This window comes from Phyllostomus discolor, chromosome 4, assembly GCF_004126475.2.
Source record: "Phyllostomus discolor isolate MPI-MPIP mPhyDis1 chromosome 4, mPhyDis1.pri.v3, whole genome shotgun sequence".
NCBI classification, from domain to species: Eukaryota; Metazoa; Chordata; class Mammalia; order Chiroptera; family Phyllostomidae; genus Phyllostomus; species Phyllostomus discolor.
Window position 1 is genome coordinate 151,487,388 of NC_040906.2, and position 26,137 is coordinate 151,513,524.

At 41.6% G+C, this 26,137-nt stretch overlaps 1 protein-coding gene across 3 annotated transcripts in view; it reads right to left on the reverse strand.

The window, feature by feature from the left end:
* BACH2 (BTB domain and CNC homolog 2) overlaps positions 1–26,137 on the reverse strand; it is a 332,554-nt gene that overhangs the window by 141,292 nt on the left and 165,125 nt on the right. For all 3 annotated transcript variants that reach the window (XM_036024482.1, XM_036024481.1, XM_028508406.2), the window contains one exon: positions 3,109–3,257. The gene's annotated coding sequence lies outside the window, so the exon portion shown is untranslated. The remainder of the gene's footprint in view (positions 1–3,108; positions 3,258–26,137) is intronic.

The window sequence follows — 26,137 nt, forward strand, 5'->3', positions numbered from 1 at the left end:
AGACCACGTCTGTGCTACAGCTATGCACGTGGCCCCACCACCCCATGTGCTCTGGGCACTGCACATGGACTTGTTGAGGAGCACATGACTCTGATGCACCGGAGCAGCCCCACTACTGGAGCACAGGTGGGCGCACTGTGCCTCTGTCACGGTGAACTGGCTCTCCCACACTGGTAACGGGCATACTGGTAGAGATTACAGTTGTTCATGGCATTTCCCCAGGTAGTTTCTGGAAAATGTATCCTTGCTCCTACAGGAAACCCATTCCTAAGGTGAAGTAGAACATTCTGCGGATCCCTCACCCTGGCCCATAAGCACGCCAAGGACAGCAGGGGAGCTGAGGGAGGTGTGGGGAACATGGCCATCCATTCTCACGCCACCCTCACAGTCAAGCACTGGTTGTTACTCTGCACAATGTTCTTGGAAGGAAGGGGAGCTCTGCTATTCAGTTCTTTTTATTGTGTTAAAATATACATAACATAACATTTACCATTTTAGCTATTTTTAAGAGTACAGCCCAGTGGTATTAAGGGCATTCACATTGTTGTATAACCATCACCACCATCCTTCTCCAGAACTTTTTCATCTTCCCAGAGTGAAACACTGTACCCACTAAACACTAACTTCCTGTTCCTCTCAATTCCTAGGCCCTGGCAACTATCGTGCTACTTTCAGACTATGAATTTGACTACTCTAGGTACCTCATATAAGTGGAGTCATACAGTACTTGTCCTTTCATCTGGCTTATTTCTCTTAGTATCTTCAAGGTTCATCCATGCTGTAACCTGTATCAGAATTTCATCTTCCGAAGGCTGAATAATATCCCATAGTATGCATGTACCATGTTTGCTTTATCCATTCATCAGTTGCTGGGCAGGTGGGCTGCTTCTAACTACTGACTATATGGACAATGCCGCTAGGAACATGGGTGTACAAATATCTTTAATTCCCAGTTTTCACTTCTTTTAGGTATATACCTGGAAGTGAAGTTGCTGGATCCTGTGGTAATTCGAGATTTTAATTTTTGAAGAATTGTCATACTATTTGGTGTTCGGTTATTGTTTTTATTAATAAATTTTGTTTTAGTGCAGCTTTAGGTTTACAGTAAAACTGAGGGGAAAGCACACGTGGTTCCCATAGACCCCTAGTCCCCAAATATGCGCGCCATTTTACAGAGTTGCTCTAAGCACCAGGTGACTTCACTGCTTCTCCTGAGGAGGTGGGTGAGCAGGTCCTGCCAGAGCTTGAAGCCCTGATTACCTGAGACATCACAGAAGCCTTTTTCCTTCCCTGGCCTGTAGTTGTAAAAGTGACATCAAAGGTCATCCTATGGGAACCCCCAATGTGTGAATGTGGACACTCGCAGACGACAAAGGAGGAGGGGGTTTAACAAGCACCAGATCCACTCCACTTCCTTCCCTCCATGGCAAAGATGCTTTATAAACGCAAAACCTTCTTTCCGAGAATGCCGTGCAGAACAACTCATTAGTGCTTGACGGAGATGTTCTAATTTGTGAGGGTAGCGTAGTAATAGATGACCACGTCACTCCCAACTCCGTCAGCCCTACTGCCGGCGCTGTCACCCTTTGGGCGGCCCCCTGAAGATAGCTTCAGATCAATTCCTTCTAGAGCTCTTTCATCCCCTATCACTTTTTGTCTCATTTTTCTGGTTTTGTGATTTCTATTTCAAACATATGCACTTTAATCTATCTCCAGGATTTCTGGCTCTGTTAATTTTTATGCAACAGATATACTCTCTCATTAATACATGACTATTTGGAAATTGCTTTATTAAGAGTGATTATTCTCAATTCCAGAGAATCATAGTAAAAGCACTGTACATTCTAAGTGATATTTTGAATGATAATGTTTACCATACCCAAGAAAAATGCAATCAATCACAGTGCTTATTCACAGATTTAAAATGTCCAGAAGTTTCTCAAACATTTCCTGGACAGCAATGCTGCTGTTATTTTTACACTCACATCAACTCAATGAAACAAAAGAAAAAAATGTTTAAAATTCCTACAATGAAAGCTTAGAAATATACATAATACATATATAGTCACAGGCACATATGCACATTTACATGAATGCTCACATAGATCCAAGTGTGTATTTATTAAGCCAAATTCTTCTCTTTTTTTCTATCAACACGGAGCACATTATTGTTGTCCTCAGCAGAGAGGTGACTGGCTCATGCCAAAGGTGAAATGACAACATGCTGATCCTCGAGGCCTGTCAGGAATGAGAACTCACAGCCCTACCAGACCTGAGCTAGCTGACGTGGTCATTTTTTTAGAAGTGCCTCCCTTCTCACATGTGTTTTGTAAAAGCAAGGCACTGTTAAGTGTATGAGGGGAGACACAGTATGACGATTCACTTTGAAAGGAAGCGATACATTTCCCACTCCAGCAAAACAAAAACTTTCCCCGTAAGTGTATCTAAAAGTACAAAGAGCACACTTGTGAAGGGACTGTTGCTGCCATTTCAGCCTAGTAATAGCCCTGTTAGTCACATCTGTTGAAAACCAAGGGCACTGAATGCCTGGTACTCGTGACTCTGGAGTGAAATTGTCAGAATAATGGCATCTCCTTGGCTGGACTTCAAATGTGACAGTGATGAGAGCACCTTCAAATTCTCTCTTCTGAAAGACAAGTCAAGTGCCTCACTAAATATATTAACTGAGTGATGTTCAATATTGAATATTTAATACACTGTTCTACCTTGAACGTTCCTCCTCTCAGTCACACCAGCTAAAGCAGTGATTCTCACAGTGGGGTCCCTGGACTAGCTCTGTCAGTATCACCTGGACACTTGTCGAACAGGGAATTCCCAGCCACCCCTGATCTGCTGAATCAAAACTTCTGGGCACAGGGCCCAACAAACTGAACTGTAACAAGCCCTCTGGATGATTCTGAGGCAAGCTCGAGTTTAAGAACCAGCAATATGCAGAATCTAACCCCAGCTCTGTTCCTCGATTCTAATTCTCAAGATATTTTGTTTAAAGAAAAGTCATTCATGTGTGTTTAGGCTATTTGTTATTATCACCTAAGAAAATTCTTAGCATAGCTTGGTTTGAGAAAAGAAACCATCATCACAACTTACATGTAATTTTTCCAGGTCCTGTGCTGGCTTCGAGTCTTAGGATGCAGGGAACTGGACGTAGGGAGAGATGAGAAGGCTACAGCAATCCATTCAGACATGGACCCCAAAGCTTTGTGGGGCAACCTTGTGGCAGGTCAGTGAATGTCCACCTGATCGGGGAGGAAGAGTTGTCCATTAGCAGAGTAAACCTTGCATGTTAACGTTCCCCACTCCTGCTATCCGGTTCCTCCTTGCACCCTGCTTTTATGACCTCTAAGCTAACTTACTGTGTCTCTGGCTATGTGCTTCTTGACCCATCCACGTAAACAGAACATGATAAAACAGCCCATGTTATTAATGCCTGGGCTCAACCCCAGTGGCAGCCCTGTTCCCTGAGTACTTCCTCTGGGTGAGCATCCCTCACTGGGTGCTGTCCTGAGCCCCAGAGCAGCTTGGAGACAAATCAATTTCTCCTTTATTTCATCTCATGAATGTTTTCTTTCAACAAATCAGAGCACCTTGGTTTAAAAGACACATGTGGCTGTACTAACAAGGCAACAGAGGAAGCAAATGATAAATTTGAGAACTCTGACTGAAATGAGATGATTCTCTGATTGCCTCAAATATGTTTATTTTTAAACTAATATTACTTAGTTTTTGATGCTAAATGAATGTATGCCTATTGTAGAACATTTGGAAAATATGAAAAGGCATAAAGATCAACTCTAACCTTGACACTGGTAAATCATTAATGATATTCTGTTGTATAGGTCCATAATCCCTTAACTGAAACTTTTGGGCCAGCTGTATTTCAGAATTCAGAATTGTTTGGATTGTAGAGAGTATTACTATGGCACTACTATTTATCACATAACACCCCATCAGAGTCTGGAGCGGTACTCCCTAAACACATTAAATATTCCTGTGGCAAAAAAAGATGCATATTGCCATCAAGTCAAATAAAATAGAGCTTCACATTAGTTCAGGTCAAGTTTTTCTACCAAAGAAATTACCAAAAAGCCCTTTCTATTTTTGAAACCTTTTGGATTCAGAATTAGGGATAAGGTGTTGTTGGATTGGTATTCTCTTTTCATATATACAAAACACTCAGAGTTTTGTTTCTAATTTTTCATTCAATGCTATATGAATGTGAGCATTTCCCCATGTTAATGTTGTTATTTTTTTAAACATGCTTTTCAATGTCTACATAATATTACACCCTGTAGAAAAGGTTTTATTCATTTAGCTATTTCTCTCATTTTTGGAATTATGAAAAGCTGTACCAATTTAAACTCCTGCTGTAGTGTGAGTGCTGGTTAATTGTTTAATTGTGCATTTTATCCCAGGCAAGAAAAAAATACACCCACACTTTACACATCTTAAAGTTCTAATCAGTGACAATGGTATTTAGGTTTTATTTTTGTTTTTCTTCTATAGAAGACAGTGAACTGTTTTTCACAAAATAAGAGAGCGACGAGATTAATGTAAATTTATCGTCCACTTGAACCTCACCAGACCAGACTGAGTGAGACCCGGGCAGTGGGAGAGTGGCCCCTGTGTCTGGGGTCCTCACTTGGGAGAGGGTATGAGGCGGTACGGAGATAATTCACACACCGTCCTCTGAAGAGAAACAATTGGCTGCCAGTTATTTGTGGCCTGATAAATTCTGTTTCTGGACTACTACTGAGTCCTGGCATTTCCCTTCCTTTTGGTGTTTTTCTATTTCTTGACATTTTGCTGCTTCTCTGCATGGCCATCGGAGAGCAGAAAGAGCTGTGGAGACCAACATCAAATCAGACAGGTGCACAGCAATGGCTCTGGTGTGGATGCCTCGTGTGCATTATCTCATTTAATGCTAAAAACTGGTGCCTGCAGAGTCTGAAAGTATGTGCACGCTCATCAGTCCTCTTCCACCCTAACACGCTGGGAGGAATCGGAGGTTTGCAATTGTAAAGATCTATTCAAGCCTAGTGTTTTGAATGATCCTGAGATATTTCAATGACTTGATGATTTCCATTCTGGTTATAAATCTTAAATTTTTGTCAGTGACCTTTATAGTATCTGGACAAAGCAGGGGAAAATGGCATAAATACAATTCAGAAATAATTCTAGGTAATAGTAAACACTTTGAAGGTTCTATATTGACAGGAGGGAGGTTGTATTTCACAGAACACAGCAGGGAGTTGAGAGTCCACTATATAACAGTGTACACACAGAGAAGACATGAAGACACATACATAATACATACTTTAAAAACCAAATAAACATACAAACATGATCTTCACAAATGTATTATAAGTTAGTAATGCTAAATCTGGGCTCACAACCCCAAGTTCCTTTCTATTTATAGCTATTTAAATTTTTTTTCTCTTTTCCCTTTACATGTATTTAACCTTACAGGATAATTGGTATAGAGAATGCCACAATTTTTATAAGACAATAAAAGAGTATTGAAGAGGTATTTATTATATAGAATGAAATAATTTCATTCTTTCCCTTCTCTATAAATTCAATTTCTGCATAGTAGAATATAGCATAAAGTATAAAATGGCTGAAGTAGAAAGAGTAAAAGGGAGATGTCAAAAAATTTCAATCTTATTTTGGAAGTGAGTTAAAATGATCTTCCCAACAATCTTATCTAAAAGTTAGGTATATTTCTATCAAAGTTAACAAAAGACAAAAGGTTATCAGACATGAACCATCTCCTTCTCTGTGGCTTCTTTTTATAATTTAAATAGCGTTCCTCTATAATTAGGTGTCAAGTGGGTAGACAGGCTTCTAGAAGAATTTTCTTTGCCACGATCAGATGATCACATGTACGGTTTATTGTCTAAGTACACAAGAGCTACAGGGTGTGAAAAATACAGTGGTGACAGAGGAAGTGACCCCTCAAAAACATACTTTGTTTTTCCAAAGGGCCTCATTACTTGTGGGGGTGGGGGGTACACAAAAGCAAACCACCAGTAATAACAGAAATGATCGCCAGAACCTCTTCAGACACTCAAACTACACAACTAGCATTTCTAAAGCTAATTACAAATTTGGATTCTCTCATTTTAAAAATATACTTCCAAGCAGCCCACTTCTGTTTTAACGCTGAACCAAAGTCTGTGCAATTGGCACATTATCAAAGGGGAAAAAAAAAAGCATTTCTTGAACAAAGTTACCATTTTCAATGTCACTAAATCTTCAACTGCAAAATACCACAATCTGAAAACTAGTAAGGCCATGTGGTTATGTTATGTTACATTTAGAAGAGTTTATAGTCTCCCAAGCCCCAGGAGACATAGGTCTCTGTGACTCCCAGTAGGTTTGTTCTTTTGGGCAGGTCATTCACTGCCTCTAACACAGTTCATAGGTGCCCGCACGGATTAAATGAGAGGGTGGAAAAGAGAATTTTCATAAACTTAAGACATACATCAAATGTTGGGTATCATTATTCTTTTTCGTAAGAACTACGTGAGTAATAAAGCCATTAATTCTCCTTTCACTGTTAAAGAAGCTGACCACAGCCAAAAAAACAAAAACAAAAACAAAATTCTGAGTGACTCTCTATGACTTGATTTCTGCAGTAAATTGAGGAGGTTGGATGAAATGACTTTAAGGTCTTCTTGAGGCCAATGGTTCTTGGGATCTGGGACTTGGTAGTGATGGGGCAGCCTGAAGAAGGACTCTTAGGAAGCAGTCCCTCCTGGAGGACAAGCCACCAGGAGGCTAAGGGCTGCAACCACCAATCTGAGGCCTGCAGCACTGGAGCACAGTCCTTGAGCAGCCTTTTATCCTAAGGAATGAAATAGGTGTCAACTAACTCATTTGTTTGATTAAGAGGAGGTTGGGGGCAACCTATGGAAATGGCCAGGGCTCCTGATGCATAGCAAGCAGCCATACGACAAGCTTAAAACAGCAGTTCTTTATTAATTAATACAGATATTTCACTACTCTAACAACTGGTGTAGTGAAATAATTATACGAGGTCTGTCCAGAAAAAGTGCAGCCACTGTTAATATAATGAGAATGGTTTGCATGACATTGATGTAACCTGTCAGCCAAGGACAGTGGACTGGAATGCACATGCATGAACAATGACAACTTCACTGTACTAGTCAGTGAGGGCAGGTGACACTGTTGAGTGAGCAGGTGTGCCATGTGGCTGTTGCATTAAAAATGACTGAGTGAGCAGAGCAACAAATCTGCATCAAATTTTTTGTTAAGCTTGAACATTCTTCCACAGAAACTATCTGGATGATTCAGAAGGCCACATCTATGGGCAATGGGTGATTGGCAGCTTCATTGTGACAATGCCCCCGCTCATGCATCACATCTTATGTAGAGTTTTTGGCAAAACATCAAATCACCCAGGTGACTCAACCCCCTTTACAGCTCAGATACGGTGCCTTGTGACTTCTGGCTTTTCCCCAAACTAAAATCACCTTTGAAAGGGAAGAGATTTCAGACCATTGATGAGATTCAGGGAAATACAATGGGGGCAGCTGATGGTGATTGGGAGAACTGTGTGAGGTCCCAAGGTGCCTACTTTGAAGGAGACTGAGGCATCATTGTCTGATGTACAATGTTTCTTGTACATTGTTATCTTCTTTAATAAATGTCTCTATTTTTCATAGTACATGGCTGGATACCTTCTGGACAGACCTCATATAGTACTGGAAAGTCAGTGTGACTAACAGCCCTACTGTGACTTGGCTATAAGTTTCAAAGAGACAGCCACCTCTGTGGGCCACCCATACTTCTTGGCTGAGCTCCTACAGTGCTGAGAGATGTAAAAGGGCTACTTTTTGTAGTGTCAGCACACACTGTGCTCACATGGGAATTTCACTTTACGAAGAGGGGGGCCACTAGCTTAGGCCTTACTGATGATATTGTCCCAGTGATAATATGACCTCCCATGATGAGGAGAATGTTCAATATCCAGCTGTCTAGGATGGCAGCCACAAGCCACATGTAGCTGCTGAGCACTTAAAAGGTGCCTAGTGAGACTGAGGCACTGACTTTTAAATTTTAATCAATTTAAATTCAAATAGCCGCTTGTAATAGGTGCCTTTATTGGGCAGTGCAGCTCTATGTCGACTGCAACACATACTGGTTTTCTTGGGCATATTTCAGACCCCAGAAGCCCATGGGACAACAGCCATTCATTCAACAAGTATTTACTGACCTCCTGCGGGGTGCTGGGCACCATTTATGTATGTCAAAACAATGATAAGAAGACAGCTACAGACATCCTGCCTTCATGGCGCTTCTCAGCTAGACCGATTTCCAAAGACCTCACAAAAGCTTGAAAAGTTTTACCAGACTGCTCTTAGGAAAAGGTGGGTGAGGAAGAGATATGGTAATGCTACACTAAGCATGAAAGTGCCACTTTTTCATTTCTTCATATTTACTGTTAGAAAAGCCAGGGGAAAGTTTAAAAAAGAGATAGCTGAATGGTCACTATTCATTCACTTACAAGTAAAATAGCATACCCCAAATATGAGAAATTATCTGTAATTTCCTCTTTCAAAAATTTAAATTTACTGAAAAGAAAAAGTCGGTGGGACCTGCATTCTTAAGCTAAGAAAAAGTAAATGGCATTTAATTGCAGCAACAGCCATAAAAAGTCTAAGTGCGTCTCCAGCTGCAGCAGTGGGCAAAGGAGTGTTTACACCAATTAGCCGTGAAATGATCAGGTTTGCTGGAAGGTACTTCTGGTATAAGTCGGGCTGATTGCATTCTTTATCCCCACAACTCAACTCTTAGCTAAGATTTTTTAGTGGCTTTAATGGAATTTGATGAGCAAAGTCCTATTTGCTTTTCCCCAGGAAATGACAGGTGGAGGTATTTTTATCTACATCACAAATCTAATATCAACAACATAATTTCTAAGAAATATAAGAGTGGTTTGGTTTAATGCTTTTCTGATTTCCAATATTATTTCCTGTGAATTTCTCTTTCCTATTCTAATTCCCTTTTCCTACCTTGCTGGGATTTAAAGCAATACAGATAAGAAGACAAAATATTCAGAATTGATTCATGTGCTTGTCTGAACCTGAATTTCAGGTTTGCTTAAATATAAAAGTCCAGGGTCATCATGCTCTAGGATACGGTGTTTTTTTTTGTTTTTGTTTTTGTTTTTTAAGATTTTATTTATTTACTTATAGAGAGTGGAAAGGAGGCAGAAAGAGAGGAAGAGAAAGATCAATGTGTGGTTGTCTCTCATGTGACCCCCACTGGGGATGTGGCCCGCAACCCAGGCATGTGCCCTGACTGGGAATCGAATGGGTGACCCTTTGGTTCACAGGCTGGTGCTCAATCCACTGAGCCACACCAGCCACAGTGGATACGGTGTTTTTAAGTTAATTCTCCCTGCTGTATTTTATAGTATCACTTGAAGTGAAAGCTTCACGAAGGAAAACAAGCTGACTTTGCTCAGCATCACAAGGTTGTACTTGGATGACACCATTGAGCCAATCTAACTTCCTGGCTTCAAAATGCCATTCCAGCCTCACTGCCCAAAGTTACACTATTGATTTTTAAGGCTAATAAATGACTCTCACACATCTCCTCCCACCCCCAGCACACACACACATATGGACACACTCCATCACTTTTTTCCTTTGAATTGGGTAGAAAGATAAAATTACAGTGGTCAGAAAACAAAATCAATGTTCCAAACTTAGTTCTAAAAATGCAAATTGCATGTAGAGACTATCATCTGCTAGAAAAGGTCAAATCTCAAGTGTTCTGCTGGTCCCGTGCTGTATAAAAATATTACTGAAAATTTGGTGATGGCTTTAGTAATAAACATGCTGTGGGGACCCCAGAGCCCTTGCTCACACTCAGAACCGGGGACTGAAGCACTCACACACCACTGCATGGCCAGAGGGCATTCAAACAAAGGGGGTCAACTGACGTTATTTTTTTGGAAACTACAGAGACAAAATTTTTAAAATCTACATTTCAAACAGAATTTAAATAGTCACTGTGTGTGGCAGAGACCTTTGAATCACAGTCTGTGGCTTTTGTGTTTTGTTCTACTGGCATGGGAAGGTGGTGCAAGGAAACGTGCTCTCTTTTTTTTTTTTTTTACAACAGAAAGAACTAGGGGGGAGATTCGGCCATTTCAGACAGGATGGAGAAAATGAAGATAAAACACCTCTGAAAGTTTCCACTTACACATTTCAGGTGCTGGGACAAAGTTATTCTATTAGTTGGAGAACCACAGCTAGAAAAGTCACTTCTTTGATATTCAAGGTGTTTAAATTCCCCAAATACAGTGAAGAGCTTGTTCAGATTTTTTGCCTGTATCATAACAGGATGATGCAATCAGAACTGCTTGCCATTAGATAATTCAGAGATAAGAAAAAGCTAAAAAGAAACAAGCGCTGAAAATAGACAACCTGAAATTAATCTTTGAGTTTCTATAGAGTTCATGTTATAAAAATGTAACACTGGACTGTATTCATTAATATTATTTCCATCTACTGAAACTTCTATGTGCTAGGAACCATGCTAGGAACTGCACAGGAGTTATCAGCCCACAGGGTGGGTGAGAGAACCATGGCTCAGAGGGGCCAATGCCTTGCCCAAGGTCACATTCATGCAAAGAGGATGACATGCAGCTGAGTCCTTGTCCACCCAACCCTAAAGGCCACACTTTTCCTGCACCACACTGCCACCCACTACAGTTTGGGTGACTACATCTCTCTCCCCAAAGAAAACATAACCTCTTTTATATATGCTGCCAGTAAAATGTCAAGTAAAGTGATAAAGCTTCAGGTTCTACAGCAATTTAATTATTTGTGTAAAAAGAGTTGATTAGCTTGTTAGTACTAAATTGATTATATTTCATCAAGTATATTAAAATTAAATTTTTTGAGTGCAGTTTCTTAAAAAAAGGTACTACCAGGTATCTTATTAAAGATGACCCAGATCATTCTCTGAAGGCAAATTAGAAGCACAGACACCTGCCTTAGCCACGGAATATGGCAGTGAAAACACAGTGTCAGGTACCTCACTCTGGTCCCAGTCTTTGAAGAGCATCGCCATTCCTGCAATGCCCAAGCAGAAAATGCCCGAAGTAGGTTCTAATGTGCCATTTTATTCAAAATATCGTATTTTCCACCGTTACATCAAAGACCATGCATGAAATCATGCAGACAGTGACCAAGTTTGTTTGCAGGCATGCAGACGGGCTGCGTTGTAGAGGCTGCCTGACAACAACTAGTGAAGGACCATTTCTTGAGAACTCAGATGGGCTTGGCCTGGGCTCTTCAGGGCTCTCCATGTCTGATAGCTTCACTTCTCCGTGTGCTTCATCTATCAGCCAGAAAACTTGCAAATTCCTGCTCCTTTGTAGGGAGCTGCACATGCCTGCCAGCCTCATCTGCCAGGGGCAGGTGCCCCTTGACTTTGAGGTTGCACAGGTGGGTCCCATACAAGGCCAGTTGCTGCTGGATTGTCCCCATATAAGGCCAGTGGGGTCTGCACCGAACCTATGTATCACTGCAGCAAGGGCGAGAGCTGCAAGCCTGGCCAGGGAGCTTGAAGATGTGTGAGGCATGTGGCGTCTGAGAAGTGTGAAGCATCCTTCAGGAAAAGGCATTACATGGCCCCTGCTGTCCAGCCCAAATCGTAGAAGTTGTCTTTGATTTTTCTCCCTCCTTCACTTCTAACATCTGATCCATCAGGAAGTGCTTTCATTCTACCTTTAACTTACATCTCAAATCTGTCCACCCCTCCCTGTATCTATTGCCACCACCATCATTTCTCATCACCGGCTCACTGCTACCAACAGAGTAACTGGTCTTTTTGTCTGCAATTCTCTCCTGGAATCATGGGTCCCCAAGACTGCCCCAGGTTAGGTGATTCCGTAGGAGACTAACATAAGGACCTAATGTGCATGAAAGGTTTTGTTAGATGAAATGCAACCCCCTCCCTCAAAGTTTATTTTCCACCTGTCTTTTCCTTCGATCCTTTTTTTGTACTCACGGCTACGATTTATTACAGCCAGCTTGAACCCTGATGGGAGACTCTGGCCACATGCCTGCCCTTACCCTCCCCTCCAGCTGCCATCTCCCCACAAGACTGCTTCTCCCACAAAGGCTCTGCTTCCTGCTGCTTCTTCCTCACATGACAAACTCTGCTTCTCTCTCTGGATTTACAGTCTCCACGTTCCTGCCACCATCTGCCTTGTATAAAAATCAATCATGCTTAATCTTGCTGTGGTCACACACCCTTCAGAGAATCTGGGGTTGCAGCCCCGAGTGCCGCTGTATCCACGACCATGTGGTACCACCAACTCCAGTCTTGCAGCCATCCTTCTCCCAGCCTGGAGTCCCCCTCCAGGGTCCTCCTCGTCCCAGCCCAGCCGTCTGTCCCAGACCACCTCAGCCCTTTCTCTTCCTTGTCCCGTCTCCAAACTCCTGGCTGATTCTTGGCGGGCTTGAGGAAGAGAAAGAATGTAGAGCAGAGGAGAGCGCAAGTCCAAAGCGGCAGAAGCTGCTGTTTGTCCATATGAATTTTATACTGTTTTGCAGACCTTAAAAAAATTTTGTTTGTAACCCACAGATCAGCAGAACTGAAAGGTGTTTGGAGATTAATGAGTCCAATCTCCTCACTTTACTAATAGGATGTGAGGAAAGGAAGGCAGAAAGGAGAAAGCATCTACTGAAGGCTTGACATCTGTTAGGGATACACAGTCTCAGGCCCCATAGCCAGTGAGCGCAGAGTTGGGACCACACAGTAGTTAAATGAGAATTTTCATCCCACACGTTTTTGCCTGTTACGTACACATTCATATCAGACATAGGAAAGGGCTTGACATTTAACATACAAAGGTAATTGGAATTCCCATCTCAAAAGGAAAATGTTTTTTTCCCTCTGTATTATCCAATACATTTTTTTATTGTGGTCAAATATGCAAAACCTAAAACTTATCATTATAGCTATCTTCCAGTGTAGTGTTCAGTGGGATGAAAGTCATTCACTTTGCTGTATGGTCATTGCCACCACCCAACCCACCACATTTTTAAGTGTTTTCTGAATAGTAAATCCAAAATAAGATTGAAGGATTCCTCCCCCACAAAAAAACATTGAAGGAAAACACAGGCAGGAAATAAACTTTTGTAGGGGTGACATTTTACCCAACACGACCTTTCATACATGTTATGTTCTCTGACATATTCTCCATTACTCCCCTAGTCTTGAAGCCGGAACTCCCAGAATGCTGGTCACCAGGTCAAAAGGTAGCTTTTGTTGTTTCTCTAGGATCTGCATCACTGTACCAGCTTACAAAAACGTTATACAAGGCAGGACAACGCAACTTGCCATGCCTCCTTCGTAAAAAGGTAAGTTAAACAGTATTTCTTGGAAAGACAGGCATTTACCAATGCACTACATCTAGATGGAGCTGTCCTCGCCACTCCAGTCTGTTTCTAAGCAGGGTTTAAAAATGTTGGCACAGAGCACAAAGAATGTCCCTTAGCTATTCAGCATTTAGTTCAACTCCACAATATATTTAGCAAGATTTTTTTTTCCTTCCCTTCTTGGTTTAATGACCTCAAACGTACCAACATCCTGTCTTACCTAATCCCCTAACAAGTTCTATCAAATGCCAGGACAGAATCAGACAGCACTGCAGGCAGTGAGATCATTTGCTAAGAATTCATTTTTATTCCAAAAATTAGGAGTGCCAGACCATTTAACACAATCTATCACACAGCCAGAAAATTAGCCTGGCATCTGAAGAGAAACATCTAGACTCATTTTTAAAACCCTTTTTCCCATCATAGGCCCTTTAACAACCTGATGACTCTCCCCAGAAAAAGATGCACAGACACAAACCCCTTTAACATAAAAGAAAGGGTTCAGGGACCCTTAAGAGCCGTGAATCCACGAATCTCTGAGTCCGTGAACCCAGGTTAAAAGCCCCTGCTGTGAATGAACTTGGACAAGAGTTCCCTTGTCCATGGGCCCCTGTGCCAATGACTCCTGGTCCCTGGAGCAACCCCAGGGTGACATTTCCCGGTGTCGCTTTAGTCTCTGCATGTGAAGTGACTTTCCTTGTTTTGCCTTCAGGAACACGCCCACCTGGCTGCTGCTCAAACTTAGTCAACCCGGCTGCGCCTTTCACCACCAGTCGGCCGACTGCACTGGCAGTACTCAGCTTTCTCTCCAGTCTACGACGTGTTCACACTGCCCTGATGTTCTTGGGTTCTGCTATTTAATTCGCTGTCACGGACCATGCTGCCGGACCCCGTCTCTTTCCCTGTTGGCTTTTCATGGCACTCTCATGATTTAAAAAATGAATGCTGACTTTTTTCTTTACCATAAAAGTAACAATCTCCAAGTTTGTATTTAAGTCCTTTGCTTTTTCTCCAAAAGCACCCTTTAACCTTTCATACCTTTGCCCCTTCGGAATAATATGCCCATCGCTGTAAGCAGCAGGCCCTGGCATCTCTGTCCGACCTGACACAGGGTTCCTGCCTCAGGAGCCGTGGGAAGAGAACAGCCTGAGTCAGACAGACCTGGTCTGATCCCAGCTTACTAGCTGACTGACTCTGGCCAAATGATTTAAATGAAAGCTCAATTTCCTACTATGAAAAATAGATATGATAACACCAGCCTTCAGAGTTTTTTTAAAGGATGATTGAGTGAGTTGACAGATACACAGTTCCTGTGACAGAAAAGACTTGTAAATGGTGATTCCCACTTTCCCCTCTCTGACTGTTTGCTTATAGCATTTGGCATACATTCTACATTTCAGAAGCAACCCTTGCTACTCTCCATTAGGTGGGTAGGACCACTTATGTTTCAAGTCTTAGGTATGTAACTTTTAAAACAGGTACATTGAGATGTAATTGACATACCATAAAATTCAGTGGTTTTTAGCATATTCACAGAGTTGTGCAACCATCACCACCACTACCATCTAATTTCAGAACGTTTTCATCACCCCAAACAAGAAACCCCACACTCCTTGGCAGTAACTCTTCATTCCCCCTTACCCCCAGCCCTCAACAATCACTAGTCTACTCTCTGTCGCTACGGATTTGCTTACACTGCACATTTCATATAAATGGAATCATACACTGTGCAGCCTTTTCCATTTAGCTTCATTTACCCCACATAATGTTTTTAGGGTTCATCCATGTTGTACTATGTATCAATTCCTTCCTTTTTATGGCTGAATAATAATCCATTGTATGCACACATCACATTCCATTTATCCATTTGCTGATGGACATTTGGGTTGTTACTACTTTTTGGCCATTAGAATGATGTTGCTATGAGCACTTAAGGACAGTTGGTATAAGTGGACATATGGTTTCAATTCTCTGGGATATTCTGTACACTTGCGAGTGGACTTGCTGGGTGTGATGGCTAATTTTATGTATCAACTTGGTTAGCCATGATGTCCATGTATTTGATCAAATGTGTCTGAATGTTGCTGTGAAGGTATTTTTCACATGAGATTAGTATTTATGTCAGCAGATTTGAGTAAAACAGATTACCCTCTTTTATATGGGTGGCCCTTATTCAATCAGCTGAAGACCTTAAGGACAAAGACTAACCTCTTCTAAGGAAGAGGGAATTCTGACAGCCGACTGCCTCTGGACTTGAACTGCAACATCAGCTTTTCCCTGGGTCTTTGGTCTTGCCGACCTACCCCACATATTGTGGGCCTGCCAATTCCTTAAAATAAATCTCTCTGTTTATATACACACACCCTATTGGTTCTGTTCCTCTGGAGAATCCTGACCAATATACCAGGTAATATGGTAACTATATATTTAATATTTTGAGGAATCCCCAAACTGTTTTCTCAAAAAGCTGCACCATGTTACAATCCCACCAGTAATGCATTAAGGTTCAGGGTACTATACATTCTCAACAACTACTATCTGTCTTTTTGTTTTTAGCCATCTCAGTGGGGGTAAAAGTGGTATTTCACTGTAGTTTTGATTTGCATTTCCCTAATGGCTAGTGATGTTGAGCATCTTTTCATGCACTTATTAGCTACTTATATATCTTTTTTGGAGAAATACCTATTTTGATCCTTTGCCCATTATTATTATTATTGAGATTTTTATTTGTTGATTTTATAGAGAGAGAAGGGGGAGAAGGAAAGGAGGAGAGAGGGAGGGAGGGAAGGAGAGAGAGACAGACAGACAGACATCTATTTGCTATTGACAAGATCATTCTTTTTCTATCAAATCATTCTGGTACCCTTGTTGAAAAACTGACTACAAAGTTTATTTCTGGACTCTCAATTCAGTTCATTGCCTATCCTAAGACAACTCTATCTTGACTTCAAAACTCTGTAGTACATTTTGAAATCAGAAAGTTCTCCAACTTTGATCTTTTGTTTCAAGTTTTTTAAAATCATTGTTCAAGTACAGTTTTCTCCCTTTTACTCCCATTCCAGCCCACCCACCCAACCCTCCTCACTTCCCTCCCATTACCACCCTCCCCCTAGTTTTTGTCCATGTGTCCTTTAAATTTGTTCCCGTAAACCCTTCCCATTTTCCCCTGAAATTCCCTCTTCTCTCCCCTCTGGTCACTGTCAGTCTGTCTTCTATTTCAGTGTCTTTGGTTATATTTTGCTTGTTTCTTTGTTTTGTTGTTTAGCTGTTTCAAGTTTGATTTAGCTATTTGGAGACCCTTAAATTTCTATATGAATTTTAAAATTAGCCTGTCAATTTCTGCAAAAAAGCTAGCTGGGATTTTGGGGATTGTGTTGAATATGTATGTTGATCAGTTTGGTGGTATTGCCATCTTGACAATACTATCTTCCAATCTATTGGATTTCTTTCCATTTATTTAGGTCTTCTTAATCTCTTTCCATAGTGTTCTGTAGCTTTCAGTGGATGAGTCTGGGACTTTTTAAATTTATTCCCAAGAATTTCATTCTTTTTGATGCTATTGTAATAGTTGTTTTCTTAATTTGCAGAGTGTTTCATTGCTAGTGTATGACATAAAATTGGTTTTTGTATATTGGTCTTTTATCCTGCACCCTTGCTGAACCTGTTAGTCCTAATAGGTTGTGTGTGTGTGTGTGTGTGTGTGTTTTGTGGACTGGAGTTTTAAGTATTTTAAGTATTCTAAAGCACAAATAGATCCCAGAACATAAACTGAGCAACTACATTGCCCTGCAAACACCAGGAGCCCACACTACTAGCTCTTCTTCCCTTGGTGCTGGTCATGGTCCTGCTTCTGGGTCACAGTCTTAGTGGCATTCCTGCTCTCACTGACACCTCTACAATGACCTGGAGATGTAAGTTCCTGAGACCCCAGGATAGGTGTGTAACACAAACATTTTTTTACACACAAGTGTTGTAACAACACTTCTTTATAAGGTCAGGTTCTCAGCCTATTCCTTTAGATCTATTTAAGTGGGAATCATAGGTGAGGATGTCACAGGGTCTGACCTCACAATTATCAAAGTAACAAAATGTAAAGCTCTGTTCTATGGGAAACCACATCCTCAGGGACTTTTGAACCTTCCTGTCAGCAGAGACTTCTCACGGGTTTTCATGTAGATACTCATTGCATCTTTTCACCTTAGGACGCACTCCCAGTGTACATTACTTTGAGGGAGAGTGGTGGTTCTTTTCACAAAACTGCTACACTCGACACAAATTATATATATATTTCACTAGATCATATTTTGCTTCAGGTTTAAAAACTGATTTCCAGCCAGCCAGCATTCAGAGACCTACTTTGCATCTTCATCCGTGAGTCACTGATTTAAGCACGCGTTTGCCCAGAATACCCAGGCATGTGAAAGTATCAAAATATCACACTTTGATTGATTCAGAAAGCTATTTTCTACCACCGTGCAGTCTGAGAGTTTCTGTGCTGCGTGTGACTAACTGGGGAGGTGTAGGGACAGAGAGCCAGGAGGTGCTGTGTGGAAGACCTTGTCCCTCCTTCTCAGGCACCAGATCCCGGCGTAAAAACCCCCGTTCCCCATGGCAAAGCAGGTCGGCATGGCGCTCGTCTGAGCACAGTCTGGGTATCAGAGTCATCTTTTGAAGGGATCCTGGTATTTCGGTTTGACAAAAATCGAGAAACATTTTAGAAAGAAAATCGGATTTGTGTGTAAATGAAGAATATTCCTGAAAAGAAACTCTTGTTACGAAACTGAAATCTGGAGACCGCGGTGGTGCTAAGTTGAGTCATCAGTTCCCTTTACACCCTAATAATTGACGGCACTTTGATCACGATGACTGCTCTGGGTGGTGCTTTGTTGTTTGCTTTTTTAAGTACTTCCTTGTGTAAACAGGTTGTCTCACTATCGTCTTGCAAACATGTTTACATTTGGGGGATCGTGGGGAACATCTGTTAGAAACAGATTTCATGCTTTTCTGTCAACTTAGGGAAATCTGAATCATATTTCTTATAGTAGAAAAAAGCTACTGGAGAGTTAAGTGAAGTTCTACTGGAAGGGGGCTTGATGGGATATTTGGGTTGCTGTTTGTGTATGTACTTAGGAATTTGGCTGTATGGGCAGCAGTGTCCACATGCATACCTCAAGGCCCCTGTAGTGTGAGACGGAGTAGGGGAAGGGGAGGAGAGGGGCAGGAAAGAAGGGTCAAGGTGGCCGATGGCTCTCCCCACAAAACCCTGTTCCAGCTCCGAACTTCGAGGAGCCTGTGAAAAAGGTGGCCCTCTGAAATGTCTTCATATCAAGGTAGAAAGACGGAACACATTTCATGCAACCAATTTGTTAGCTTGGTTTATAAAATTTTACTCCTTATACATATGCACATGGGCTCCATTTGTACCTTTGCTCTGAGCTGCACAAATCTGAAAGCCAGGCCTTCCTGGGGTCATCTAGCTCAGGGCTGTGCAGGCCACAGACTAGGTGGGCTCCTGTGGATTATGCGCCCGTGTGCTGCAGACACTGACCTTCTGGGCGAGGAAGTGGAATACACAACGAAGGCTTCCTTCACTGTTGTTCTGGGGAGACTGCTGAAATACGTCAAATTTTTCCCCATCTAGGTGCTCTGTAGCCAAATATATCAGGGTCTTGCTATGGGCTAACTAACCAAATTTTAATTTAAAAATATCATCTAATTCTTTCATCTCCTGTGGTTTCTTTTTCCCATACATACTTTGTGACACATTCCTCAGCAGCTAATTTAACATCTTGGGGGCACCGTTGAGAGCCAAACCAACAGCAGTCAGACACACCAAGGACCCAATGTAGCCAGAAAAAGAAAGATACCAAGGAACATCAGACCGAACTGGATAAATAATTAAGTAGCTGTACTTCAAATACACAAATATGATTCATTTTCAAAGGCCCACACATGTTACACCCACTTTCAGGAGTTTCCCAAAGTAATTTAAAACTATTTGATGTTGCTTCCTGTTTTTCAGTCCTTTTATCTGTTGATGGGGGTGGCAAGGCTACTGCTACCAACTGAACAAGAAGAAAAGTGAAGGATGGAGCAAGTTTCCCAGTTTTAGTCATCAAAATTTGCTTTAGAAGTCCTCATCTTTAGACTGAACATTTGGGGCTCTAGGCTTCAAAGTAAGATTTATCTCATATTATAACTTACTACTGCACCAACATTTTTGGGGGAATTAATGAAATTCTTGCATCAACTCTGGGTTTCCTGTTCTCTCCAAAGCTCCCTACTAAAGCAGCGAAGACCCTGGGAAGAAAAAGAAGAAATCAGGGCTGAGACTCATGGGCCTTGGTCTTCTAGTCAATCCATTTCCCGTTTCTTTCTGGAGATAAGAAATGACTAGAAGACCTTTTCATGTTCTGAAGCCAAAGTCTCAGGAACACTAGAATATTCTGGAGCTATTTATTCAATAAAGGTATCCTCAGGTCCCAGTAGCAGCTCTGGAGAAGTGACTACCGCTTTTATTTGGCCGCAACTGCTCCTCATTTTAATCAAGTAGATGGTTAATGAAAAGTAAACCTACACTCTCCATGAGATAAACACCAATAAATACCACAGCAGGGTGAAAAGTATTTTCAGGGGTGGCTAGTACGCCCCATCATCAAAGGCTTGACCACAAAGTGGTTGATTCTGACTGGCCACCTCCAATGAGAAGAAAGGTACTATCTCCCAAGTAGCCTAAGACATTTTTGGGAACTGTACGCACGATGTCATTGCAAATACCATTAGCGAGTTCTCTCTGAGGCAAGTCCACCTTCACATAGCCCACACACACTGGTCTGTCCTCCGGCATAGCCAGGGCATGGGTTACACCCCCACATGTGGTAGGGAGCAATCATGGCTGCCTCTCCTTGTCCCTCAAGTCTTTCCCCTAGGTTCCAGTTCCTTTGCATGTCACTTGGGACATGGATTCAAGTTCCTACACCATCATTGTCTTAGGCCATTGTTCCTTGAAAAGGAAAAAAAACCTCTAAACTTAAAAATAACCATTTAAATCTAATAACCACACAAGAGCCAGCAATACATTCACCCATACAGCCATCAAAATGTGATCCCAAACACAGCCTAATGTTAACAGTGAGGAATAGGCAGAATAATCCATCAACTTCTTCGTCCTGCAACGCACATCGCAATTTCACTGATGTTTCGGGTACCTCCCTGACATCAATGACTAGGACTGAGTTTGTAGGAAATAAACCCTACAAGGACTTTTCATATATTGCTATTGCCTTTTATTTCCCACATTCTCTATTTGTAAAGCTTATTTTATTTTATTTTTTTGGACACAACTGTGTCTTGACACTTATTCCTATTATTCAGCGTCAACTCTCTCCGGTCAAGTTCCCTGTTTTTTCCTTTTTCTTTGTTTATCCACTCAGTGGCAAAGGAACACATGAAAGAGAACTGTGCTCAAGAGATTTTTAAATCATGAAATTGCACCAGGCTCACAAAGCAGTGGACAGTCAGGACGAAAACTAGCTCAGTACACGAAACCCTTTAAGAACTGACTCAGTGTATTCTGTATTGAATGAATCCTGCTCGGTCAATTCCGAGAGGAAACTCAGAATAAATATTTACCATATTTACTTATTTCTTCTACTGAGAACTGTCTAAGACAACAGGATGTTTAACGATGAAACAGATTTCAGGAATTCTGCTCTGCGCAGTGTCCTGCCCATGGGTTACGAGGACTGACACAGGATCCAGCTTCATAATGAAACCAGACACAGTTCACTTCCTCTTTTTGTGAAACCACCCCCTCACCTGGGGGATGTCTTGAGATGACACAGAGTTAAGTCATGTATCACTAACCTGAGATACTTAAGGGAATGACTGGCAGTCATTATCATCAACAATATTTAAAATATCCTCCTGGGAAGATGGACAGCATGTGCTTAGGATGAAAAAATCGCCCTAAGCTTATCTGCTCCAGCTGCTGATCCCTATAGTCTTAAAAGGAGAAACATTTCAACCCCAGAGCTGTTTCCTTTTCTAATCAACATAATGAGGAGAGGTCAAGAGGTGTCAAGAAATGTCCAGAGATGAGTGGACAACTGGGCTACGTGTCCATCCATGGCTCATTACCGGAAGTGAACAAAGAAATTACTGAGCACTCTCCGTGCAATTCCCTCCACCTCCCTGCCCCCTGGCTCCTGGGAGATCAGGGAGAGGAGGCCAATCAACACCCAACCTGGCTGTCAGGTGGGCTGCCCCCTTCCTGCAGCCTGGAGGAGGAGAACCAGAGGCTGGGGTAGTGGAGAATGGCTGCCATCTCTCCAGACAAGTGAAGGAAAAACTCCAAATACAAACCCCAACAAACAAATGTAGTACATAGATCTTTCTTGTCTCAGAGCCCCTCAAAGAAATTTCTTCTACTATGGCAGTGTTCCACTGTCAACCTTTTTATTGGGGGCACACGAATGACCTGCCCCATTCTTGGGCTTCTTGTTTGCTCCGCCTCCTCCTACCAGGAATCAATCACTATTCTTGAGCTATGGCCCCATTCCTTCTCCCTCACTTAAGGAATTTGTTCCTGCATTTATCCTCACTCTCTGTGTGACAGAAATTTCTTTCTCTTTCCTGGACCATCGGTGTACAGGCATTTTTGAAATGTTCATCTCCAAACCCCTTCTCAATCCGTAATTTCTCCAGGTACCATTCCTTCTCTGATCCTCAGAAGAGTTGTCTAGACTTGTTGCCATTATTTCCCCATTTCTCTTTCTCTCCTTAACCTGGGGTAAGTTCATTTTGTATTAATTCAGAGAAGTCACTTTAATCAAGGTCTTCAAGGATTCTGTCTTCCCAGTTCCATGCTCAGTTTTCACTTTTCATCTCACATCACTCATCATCATCATCATCACTTCCCTCAGCTGCTAACCTCCCCTATGAAACGACTTCTTTCTGAGGGTTGTGACATCACATTGCCCTGGCTTCTCATCCTGCCTTCTTGTCTCACTTGTGACTCCTTCCCAGTCTCCTTGGCTGGCTCCCCTCTCAATGTCAGCGTGTTTCAGGGCTCCAAACCTTGGACTTTTTGTCTTCTCTAACTACACTCTCTCCCAGGTCTGTGGTTTTTGCGACCTCTATGCTGAGGGCTCCCAAATTTATTGTGTCTTGCTTTGACCTCTTCCCTGATTCCCATATCCCATTACCCACTCAGCCTCTGACCTGTATACCCAACATGCATCTCAAATATGGCATGGTTGAAACAGAATTCTAGCTCACACACTCCCTACCACCAGTCTCCTGCTTGAAACCTTTCTTTTAGACCTCACACTGCTCTTAGAGCAGAATCCCAAAAGGTCCTGGTCTGTCCCCCTCTCCTTGTTCATACCTGTTCTTCTGTTCTTTTCCCTTCTCCAGTCACTTAAGCCTGTAGGCCATTCCTTGATTCAAGTCCTGTTTGCTTTGGTGCTTTTGTATTTTCTTTAGCCTTGGGCTGGAAGGCCCTTTGCCCAGGTCTGGGCATGGTAAGGTCCTTCTTTGCATTCAGATCTTAGCTCCCATGTCAGGCATTACCTGACCTTCCTATGCATGCCTCCCCAGAATCACCCTCTTCCTGATCACATAGCTCCATTTTATTACCTCTATAGCATTAATCTCTCCGAAATCATCTTGTTTATTAATATGATTACTGGTTTATAGTCTGTATTCCTGAGAGAGACCGTGAATTCCCACTAGGACAGGAATCATGTTTCCTATGCTCTGCTGTATTACCACCATCTGGGAGAACACTTGGAATACAACAGGTCAGTATTTGCTAAATGGATGCAAGCATGCATGAGTAACAACGGATGGTCTGAAACTATGTAGACAGCCCTCTGTGTATTGCAAAATATCATATACATACATGTAAGACAAGAGAAATAGCACGCTACAGTTAAGTACATACTCTGCCTTCTCAAACGAGTCACTGATGACATCATCACTCTAGGAGTGTTTGTCACTTTGACACCCTCTCTGCAAAGGAAACAAGCATCCAAGCTCTGTCTGTCTCTCTCCAGCCCCCAAACTGCTCTCCTTGCCACCAGTCTTTTTCTTCTCAGGGCCATCCTCTACAATGCAGGTGATCTTTCAGCAGGGAAACCTGATCACGTCACTTCCCGGCTTCTCACTGATTTTAGGATGAAGCTCGAATATGGCTTCCAAGGTTGTTCATGACCAGGATGCTGCTCCCACTCCAGCCTCATCTCTGGCCAGTTCTTCTGCCCTGATGTAGGCCCCAGCCACCCCAAACTTAAGGTTTTTGAAAGCACCAGGCATTGTCACCTCAGGATTCACATCGTCATTTTTTCTTCTTCCCCTCCCCTCCGCCCAGCTAATGCATCCTTCAGGTGTTATGATTAGAGAACACTTCCCCTGGGAATGTTTCCTGAACCTCCCTGCCTGGGCTAGGTTTACTTCTTTTGCAATTTCACAGCATCCTACACTTCTGCAAAAACAGTCCATGTTTTCCTGTGCTGGTTACTCACTTATGTCTCCTCTACTCACTTGTAAGCTCCTCAGGGCAAGGACTAAGCCCACCTGTCCATTTGTTGGAAATTAGCCAACAAATGAATGAATATGTGAATCCCATCAAAGTCAAAAGAAATAATTCTAGAGAATATATGCAGTTAGCTTTGACTTTTCTCTTTTCTTTAATGTTTTGAATTCTTCCTAATTCCTGCACTTTCTTTTCAGCTTTCTAGTCTTCACTTATATTTTGGATCAACATTTATCTCTCCGTTATTTTGTTTTCCAAACCAATCCAGAATAGATAAGTGTTCTTTATCTTACCTAAGGTTAGTCTCTTTTCTTCTAAAGTCTTGTCACCTTCACTTTCTTCTACTTCATCTCGTGTTTGCAAGCATCTATAATTATTACTCTATAGTGCTTATTACTGACTATGATAGTTTTCTTTTATGATTAATTATATGGCTTTGTTTAAGGACAGTTAAGTCTAATGGACAAAGTAAATTTCCTTAGAACAATTAAAATTGAAGCTAATAAGTTTTAACACAAAGCCATCTCCTGCGGACATCTTCTAGGAGTGTAATGCTAACCAAGACAGCTGAAGGAGAACCATCCACTATCTGTACCAAGGGAACAGGGAAAGTGGCTTTATACAGCTGACTTTTCTTTGCTATTGACTAGCTTTTCCTTCTCCGTGGATAATGCAGACAAGATGAAAGGACAATGATATTCTATGAGTACATAATTCCTTTAAGCAAATGGATTGCAAATTAGGAAAAATTACTCTCCAGTGATTAAAAGACTTTTCTAGGAGCCTGTGTTATTGCATCCAAGTACTTCACTAATGCCACGGGGGGAGCTTATTCCTTTGAAAGCTCTAGCTCCATAGCTGATAAGAGTTGTAATAATTTCATTGTATCTGTATTTACCTGTTGTTAATACAGGCACGTCAATAATCAGTACATGTGAGCTGTGATTATCCTGTTAATGTTCATATATTCTCATTAATTCAAGAGATATGCGTTTGATGAGCAGAAAAGCCTTAGTCATGGGAAGACCAATATGCATTCTTAAGACAAGCTGACCATTAAGCCAACAGGGTCACTCTAAGTATCTACAGTTAAAGTGGAATGAGCAAAGGCTCATTTGTTCTTCTTTGCAGGTATGCAAACAGGCAGCAGCACAGCACAGTCACCCAGAGTGTGGGCTCTGGGGCCTAACCACACCTGGCTTTGGATCCAGGCTCTGTCATTGATGGCCTACAAGGTATATAGAAAAAGTTACATAATTCTTCTATATCCAGTACTATAAAATGGGAATGATAGTACTTACCAGATAGACGGTGTATGTGTGTGAGAGAGAGAGAATTAAAAGAGATAATACACATAAAAGGAAAATTGAGTGCAGTCCCAAGTACACAGCAAATGTCCGGAATATTTCAGCAACATTAAATATTCTATGGTATGTTTTACTTCCCTTTGTGCAAACATGAGACACAACATCATATACAATGTAAAAACTTTATTTACATGGAAGGCTTTATGTGACACTTGGGAGCTTCCACGTGTGTCTGGCACCTGGGAACTCTTACCTGCATGCTGTAGGAACTGTTTGAACCTGAACCTGCCATGCACATGCAGCTACACCTGCCAATGGTGACTGAGTCACCATCCCTCCAGGGTCTGCTGTGAGCCCAGCCCATACTGCCTTTGGGCAATTACGTTAGTTTCAATCAATAACTAAAATATGAAGACTTAATGAAGGATATAAGAATAATTCACAGATGCCAACAATCAACTTAAACACTGATATCATATCCAAATTACATCACTTGAAATATGGTACACATTATGGAGAAATGCATGACAGTTCAACCTACCACTGATTTGTGATGTAGGTTGACTGAGTTATCAATTTACACTAAAAGGCTGAAATTAGAATACAAAGAATAGATAAGCAGCTGCAGAAGCAAGCTTCTAAAAAGACATAATATTATCCAGCAGCTGGAAAAGTAATTATTTATTAAAAATATTCATAATTTAATATTATTTAATATTGTAAAAGTTGCTAGAAAGCTATAATTAACATTTGCTGAAGATTCTTAGTGGGTTAAAATGTTTTAAATAAAACAAATATTTAGTTGTTGGCAAACAACCTCTTAAAGTATAGTGTTCATTCACCTT